A 7,925-nucleotide genomic window follows, 5' to 3' on the forward strand; every position below is an offset into this window, starting at 1 on the left:
GGACGAAGTTGACGAAGTGGAAAAAGTGGAGGAAGTGGTGGAAGAGGACGAAGTTGACGAAGTGGCGGAAGTGGACGAAGTGGAGGAAGTGGACGAAGTTGACGAAGTGGAGGAAGTGGAGGAAGTGGAGGAAGTGGAGGAAATGGACAAAGTGGCGAAGTTGACGAAGTGGAGGAAGTGAAGGTAGTGGAGGAAGTGGAGGAAGTGGAGGAAGTGGAGGAGGTGGAGGAAGTGGAGGAAGTAGACGAAGTGGATGAAATTGATGAAGTGGACGAAGTTGACGAAGTGGAGGATGTGGAGGAAGTAGAGGATGTGGAGGAAGTAGAGGAAGTGGAGGAAGTCGACGTAGTGGACGACGTTGACGAAGTGGACGAAGTGGAGGAAGGGGAGGAAGTGGACGAAGTGGAGGAAGTGGACGAAGAGGACGAAGTTGACGAAGTGGAGGGAGTCGAGGATGTGGAGGAAGTGGACGAAGTTAACGAATTTGACGAAGTGGACGAAGTGGAGGAAGTGGACGAAGTTGACGAAGTGGAGGAAGTGGAGGAAGTGGAGGAAGTGGAAGAAGTGGAGGAAGTGGAGGAAGTTGACGAAGTGGACGAAGTTAACGAAGTGAGGAAGTGGAGGAAGTGGACGAAGTGGACAAAGTAGAGCAAGTGGAGGAAGTGGAGAAATGAAAGGAAATGGACGAAGTTGACGAAGTGGACGAAGTTGACGAAGTTGAAGAAGTAGAAGAAGTGGACGAAGTGGAAAAAGTGGACGAAGTGGACGAAATGGACGAAGCGGACGAAGCGGACGAAGTTGACGAAGTTGACGAAGTGGACGAAGTGGACGAAGTTGAGGAAGTGGACGAAGTGGACGAAGTGGAGGAAGTGGAGGAAGTGGAGGATGTGGAGGAAATGGAGGAAGTGGAGGAAGTGGAGGAAGTGGAGGATGTGGAGGAAATGGAGGAAGTGGACGAAGGGGACGAAGTGAACGAATTGGACAAAGTGGACGAATTTGACGAAGTGGAGAAAGTGAAGGTAGTGGAGGAAGTGGTAGAAGTGGACGAAGTGGACGAAGTGGACGAAGTGGACGAAGTGGACGAAGTGGACGAATTTGACGAAGTGGAGGAAGTGGAGGAAGTTGACGAAGTGGAGGAAGTGGAGGAAGTGGAGGAAGTGGACGAAGTGGAGGAAGTGGAGGAAGTGGACGAAGTTGACGAAGTTGAAGAAGTGGAAGAAGTGGACGAAGTGGAAGAAGTCGAGGAGGTGGACGTAGTGGACGAAGTAGAGGAGGTGGAGGAAGTGCAGGAAATGGACGAAGAGGACGAAGTTGACGAAGTGGAAGAAGTGGAGGAAGTGGACGAAGTGGACGAAGTTGACGAAGTGGACTCAGTGGACGAAGTGGCGGAAGTGGACGAAGTGGACGAAGTGGAGGAAGTGGACGAAGTTGACGAAGTGGAGGGAGTGGAGGAAGTGGACGAAGTGGACGAAGTGGACCAAGTGGACGAGGTGGACCAAGTGAACGAGGTGGACAAAGTGTACGAAGTGGAGGAAGTGGGCGAAGTGGACGAAGTGGAGGAAGTGGACGAAGTGGACGAAGTGGCGAAGTGGACGAAGTGGACGAAGTGGACGAAGTTGACGAAGTGGAGGAAGTGGACGAATTGGACGAAGTGGACGAAGTGGACGGGGTGGACGAAGTGGACGAGGTTGACGACGTGGACGAAGTGGACGAAGTGGACGGAGTGGACGGAGTGGACGCAGTGGACGCAGTGGACGCAGTGGACGAAGTGGACGAAGTGGACGAAGTGGACGAAGTGGACGAAGTGGATGAAGTGAAGGAAGTGGAGGAAGTGCAGAAGTGGAGAAAGTGGAGGAAGTGGAGGTAGTGGCGGAAATGGACGAAGAGGACAAAGTGGAAGAAGTGGACGAAGTGGCGGTTGTGGAGGAAGTTGAGGAAGTGCAAGAAGTGCAGGAAGTTGAGGAAATGGACGAAGTAGAGGAAGTGGAGGAACTGGAGGAAGTGGAGGAAGTGGACGAAGTGGAGGAAGTGGAGGAAGTGGAGGAAGTGGACAAAGTGGAGGAAGTGGAGGAAGTGAACGAAGTGGAGGAAGTGCAGAAATGGAGGAAGTGGAGGAAGTGGAGGAAGTGGACGAAGTGGACGAAGTTGAGGAAGTGGACAAAGTGGACGAATTTGACCAAGTGGAGGAAGTGGAGGTAGTGGAGGAAGTGGAGGAAGTGGAGGAAGGGGAGGAAGTGGAGGAAGTGGACAAAGTGGACGAAGTTGGCGAAGTGGAGGAATTGGACGAACTGGATGAAGTGGAGGAAGTGGAGGAAGTCGAGGAAGTGGAGGAAGTGGAGGAACTTGACGAAGTGGAGGAAGTGGAGGAAGTGGACGAAGTTGACGAAGTGGAGGAAGTGGAGAAAGTGGAGGAAGTGAAGGAAGAGGATGAAGTGAGGAAGTGGACAAAGTGGACAAAGTGGACGAAGTTGACGAAGTGGAGGAAGTGGAGGTAGTGGACGAAGTGGAGGAAGTGTACGAAATGGACGAAGTTGACGAAGTGGACAAAGTGGAGGGAATGGACGAAGTTGATGAAGTGGACGAAGTTCAGGAAGTGGACGAAGTTGATGAAGTGGACGAAGTAGTCGAAGTGGACGAAGTGGAGGAAGTTGACGAAGTGGAAGAAGTTGACGAAGTGGACGAAGTGGAGGAAGTGGAGCAAGTGGATGAAGTGGAGGAAGTGGACGAAATGGAGGAAGTGGACGAAGTGGAGGAAGTTGACGAAGTGGAGGAAGTTGACGAAGTGGAAGAAGTTGAAGAAGTGGAAGAAGTGGACGAAGTTGACGAAGTGGATGAAATGGAGGAAGTGAAGGAGGTGGAGGAAATGGAGGAAGTGATGGAAGTGGAGGAATTGGACGAAGTGGAGGAAGTGGAGGAAGTGGAGGAGGTAGACGAAGTGGACGAAATTGACGAATCGTACGAAGTGGAGGAAGTGGACGAAGTGGAGGAAGTGGAGGAAGTGGAGGAAGTGTTGGAAGTGGACGAAGTGGACGAATTGGAGGAAGGGGAGGAAGGGGAGGAAGTAGAGGAAGTGGAGGAAGTGGAGGAAGTGGAGGAAGTGGAGGAAGTCGAGGAAGTGGAGGAAGTGAAGGAAGTTGAGCAAGTAGAGGATGTAAGACCCAAAAATAAATTAATACTATAAGATAATTTATTTTGCAACTAATATTTAGTTAGTAAGAATTTCTTATTTTTTTGTGATGGTAATTGTGTATTTAAGTGTTAATATGTAATTCTTTTATATTACTTACTTTGTTAAATTATCGTGGTTATTGAATTAAATGGCTTTAGGACTCTGTAAAACTTGATCTTTAGTTATGAGTAAATTGTTTCTGTGCTTTCTTGAACAAGTGACTTTCAATCACTTTGAATTTCTTTATCACTTGATATGTGTCACCGAAATGGTATGATGATTTCTTTGTGTATTATTATTTGAGTATTTTGCTTGGAATTCTTTTACAATTCCATCTTGACTTCACTGCAAAACCATTAACATTTTTTTTCTTTTCAAAGTTTCATAATTTTCTTTATTTTGTTTGTTTGTCTTTTATCATTATAATTAATTCTTCATATATTTTTTTTAGTTCTAAAAGCTTGAATTATGATGTATATACATTGGCCACGTGAAGAACTTATCTTCGTGTATACTAAGGGCCATATTGAGTAGCATGAATTTTTTTTTCCTTCAACCATGACCAATCTTTTCCCCCACTTAATCTGATAATAATTTTGATTTTTGACCTTAAGAACCAATATTATCCTTTTCTAGTGGAGGAAGTGGACGAAGTGGAGGAAGTAGACGAAGTGGAAGAAGTTGACAAAGTCGAGGAAATGGAGGACGTGGAGGAAGTGGAGGAAATGGAGGAAGTGGAGGAATTGGACGAAGAGGAGGAAGTGGACGAAGTGGACGAAGTGGAGGAAGTGGAGAAAGTGGAAGAAGTGGAGTAAGTGAGGGAAGTGGAGGAGGTGGACGAAGTTGACGAAGCGGACGAAGTGGAGGAAGTGGAGGAAGTCGAGGAAGTGGCTGAAGTGGAGGAAGTTGACGAAGTAGACGAAGTGGAGGAAATGGAGGAAGTAGAGGAAGTGGAGGAAGTGGAAGAAGTGGAGGAAGTGGAGGAAGTGGAGGAAGTGGAGGAAGTGGAGGAACTGGAGGACAAATGGAGGAAGTGGACGAACTGGAAGAAGTGGAGGAAGTGGAAGAAGTGGAGTAAGTGAAGGAAGTGGAGGAGGTGGACGAAGTGGAGGAAGTGGAGGAAGTTGACGAAGTGGAGGAAGTTGAGGAAGTGGAGGAAATTAAGGAAGTGGAGGAAGTGGAGGAAGTGGAGGAAGTGGAAGAAGTTGACGAAGTGGAGGAAGTGGAGGAAGTGGAGGAAGTGGAGGAAGTGGAGGAAGTGGAGGAAGTGGAAGAAGTTGACGAAGTGGAGGAAGTGGAGGAAATGGACGAAGTGGAGGAAGTGGAGGAAGTGGAGGAAGTGGAGGAAGTTGACGAAGTGGACGAAGTTGACGAAGTGGACGAAGTGGACGAAGTGGACGAAGTGGAGGAGGTGAAGGAAGTTGAGGAAGAGGAGGAAGTGGAGGAAGTGGACGGAGTTGACGAAGTGGACGAAGTGGACTAAGTGGACGAAGTGGACGAATTGGAGGAATTGGACGAAGTGGAGGAAGTGGAGGAAATGGACGAAGTTGACGAAGTGGGCAAAGTTCACGAAGTGGACGAAGTTGAGGAAGTGGAGGAAGTGAAGGAAGTTGAGAAAGTGGAGGAAGTGGACGAAGTTGAGGAAGTGGACGAAGTTGAGGAAGTGGAGGAAGTGGGGGCAGTGGAGGAATTGGACGAAGTGGTGGAAGTGGAGGAGAAGTGGAGGAAGTGGACGAACTGGATGAAGTGGACGAAGTACAGGAAATGGAAGAAGTGGAGTAGGTGGAGGAAGTGGAGGAGGTGGAGGAAGTGGAGGAAGTGGAGGAAGTGGAGGAAGTTGAGGAAGTGGAGGAAGTGGAGGAAGTGGAGGAAGTTGACGAAGTGTACGAAGTGGACGAAGTGGACCAAGTGAGGAAGTGGAGGAAGTGGACGAAGGGGAGGAAGTGGAGGAAGTGGACTGATGAGTCAATATTTTATTCACTTCACTTAGCTTATTGTGCTAGAATTAATCGGAGAATTGTGCTTAAATGTCCAGTATTTTCCCATTTTTGCTAATTATGCTTAATTTTATCAGAAATTCTTATTTTAATTAATTTGAATTATCTGAGGCTAATTATTTGCATTATTAATTGTAGGGAAATTGTTGGATAATATTTGGGACATTTGGAGGTCAAAAGAAAATACCACATCAAATATACTTTAAACTAAGATGAGAGAGGAGGTGTGGATTTCATTTCCGGGGGTACACACAGCAGCATGTGGTGACAAAGGTAGAAACAGCAGCACACGTAAGCAGGGGGTGTCCAAAGAAGAAGGACACACACGGCTTGGGAGGAAGTGGCACGTCCACGTCCTTGGGTTTTTATTTGGCAAAGTTTGGATTTAATGAAGAGAGAGGTGTGAAGTGTTCAGCCACCATCAACGTGAAGTGACATCCAGCAACGCGGAGGGGCACCAGGAATTAGTTCAGGAAGCTTGGATGAAAGCTCACACGGCCCAAAGCAGAAGCACGTGAAGGGGTGCTTGGAGAATTAAAGTCACATTCATACGCACATCTGGAAGCACATCACGGCCCAACCCTTGTGCATTCCAGCGTCCAGCTTGGAGTAAGGAGCACAGGTGAAGAAGCCCTCGGATCCAGCACGTCCAGCTGCCACCGAGAGGGAGATCTTCATTCACGGTCCAACAGAGAAAAGCACCGGGAGCCCAGCAGTGGAGTTGAGCTCACGGCCCAGCAACAGCGGGTTGGTCCAGCAAGCAAAGAAGCAGCGTCTGCTTTCACACGGAGGCAGCCCATACGCACATCTGGGAGCATCCAAAAGCAGCAGTACATGGTCCAGTAGCCACGTTGGGGAGAGAATTTCACGGTCCAGCAACACAGTAGCACGGAAGGAAGCAGCAGTTGCCACCTAAGGAGGAAGTAATCTTTCGCTTAAGGCCTTCACACGTCCAGCAAGAAGCACACGAACGGCCCACAAATTGAAGTTTTGGTTTCTTTATTGCCTTCAAGTAGGAGCAGCTTGGATGGGAACACGCGTCCAGCAGCTGGTCCAACAACCAAGCTTCAACACGTCCCATGAGCACATTGGAGAGTATCCAGCATTGTGGTGTTACGTCTTTGGTTGCCACGTCCAGCTGAGAAGATAACGCCTAGCATGGAGAGGTAGCAGCGGGGGTGCAGAAGGGAAATGAAGAATGCAGCAGCGTCCAGCAATTTGAAATGAGAAGCGGTCCAGCAGCTTGGCATAGGGGGATCATCTTTATTTTAATGAAAGCAAGCTTGAGAGGAGGGCGTTCAGCAATCACGCCAAGCTTCCACGTCTACACTTGAGACACGGGTGACATCCAGCAATCAACACTTGGTCATGGTCCAGCAGCTTAGAGACCCGTGGAGGATGAGAAGGAAGTAAGCCCAACAGAAAGCACAATGCACGGGTTGTATCCAGCAAAGATGGAGGTGCTCGAAGAAGCCAAGGAGGAAGCGGCACACGTTCAGCACCTGGACCCAGCCGCAACCTAGGAGGAGGCACATTTAAGTTCACGTTTTGGCTTGGAAAAAAGGGCAGTCTCGGTTGGAGGGATCGTCTTTCACTTTAGGAAGTAGCGGACAACAAAATGGAGGGTTACGGTTGAGTTCTTATTTTTATTTCCTTGTTGGAAGGCACGGTGCACTTACTTAGTCTTTTATTTTGCTGGAACGTTTTATTGTTGAAGGGAAAAATGTCAATGCTATACGATTATAGAAATGAATTGTTGATTTTGATTCCAATGGAGCTCTCCATTTTTATTTTCTTTGTTTTCAAGCTGGAAGAGTGTGCATGCTAACATGTCCTGCAAAGGGAATTCAATTTCTTCTAGAATAGCTCCTTTAATTCATTTAGTCATTTAGCTGGAAGAGCACATGCGGTGCTTGAACTCATTTTCTTTCTTTTAGAAAAGCTAGACTAAGCATTCATTTTCGGGAGGTGCACACAATTGCGTTTATCGGCTTTTTTTTTGCTTATGAAAAGAGGGCATTTGTTTCACGGAAATGAGGCCCTCGGTCATGGAGGGGAGGGAAGCAAGCAGCTGAAAAAAATGGGATAAGGTGTGACGCTGATTTTATTTTAGAAGAGGATGTTCATTTTGTTTTTAAGAAAGAATGAAACACTGTTACATTTGTTTATTTGGAGAAAAGCAATTTAGTTTTTAGCTTTTAGGGGAGCGGTTCAACACATTTTGAATTGTTAATTTTTCCAGCAATGTTACATTCATCTTGGAGTGTTGCACGGTGATTGTCATTTTGGTTCTTGTCTTTTAATTATTTCCAGTTGCACGGTGATGGACCTTTACTTTCTTTCTTAGAGAAAAGAGGAAACATGATTGATTTTTGTGCAATTCAATTAGGCTGCTGTTACGTTTCCTGTACATTTTACTGTTCTAGCGTTTTAATTTCAAATTCTGATGAATTCTGCATTCTATGATTTGGTTGAGTTTTACCGTTCGGCCTTACTATTTTAACATTTACTTCAACACTTTCAGTTCTGTTATGTTTAATTTCATGTTTTAGTTTAGTTAAATTGCATTCACAAAAACACCTTCAAAACCCCCCACTACGTGTTTGACCTAAGACTCGAACCACATTTCGTCCTTGAGAGACGACCTAGGAGTCACTTCCTAGTTTATACTGCATTAATTTTGCAATCAATTTTTGTGAGGTGCGACCCTCGCATCATGGACGAAGTGGAGGAAGTGGACGAAGTGGCCGAAGTGGAGG

This window comes from Vigna umbellata, chromosome 6, assembly GCF_029865625.1.
Source record: "Vigna umbellata cultivar VRB3 chromosome 6, Vumbellata_1.0, whole genome shotgun sequence".
Classification (NCBI taxonomy): Eukaryota; Viridiplantae; Streptophyta; class Magnoliopsida; order Fabales; family Fabaceae; genus Vigna; species Vigna umbellata.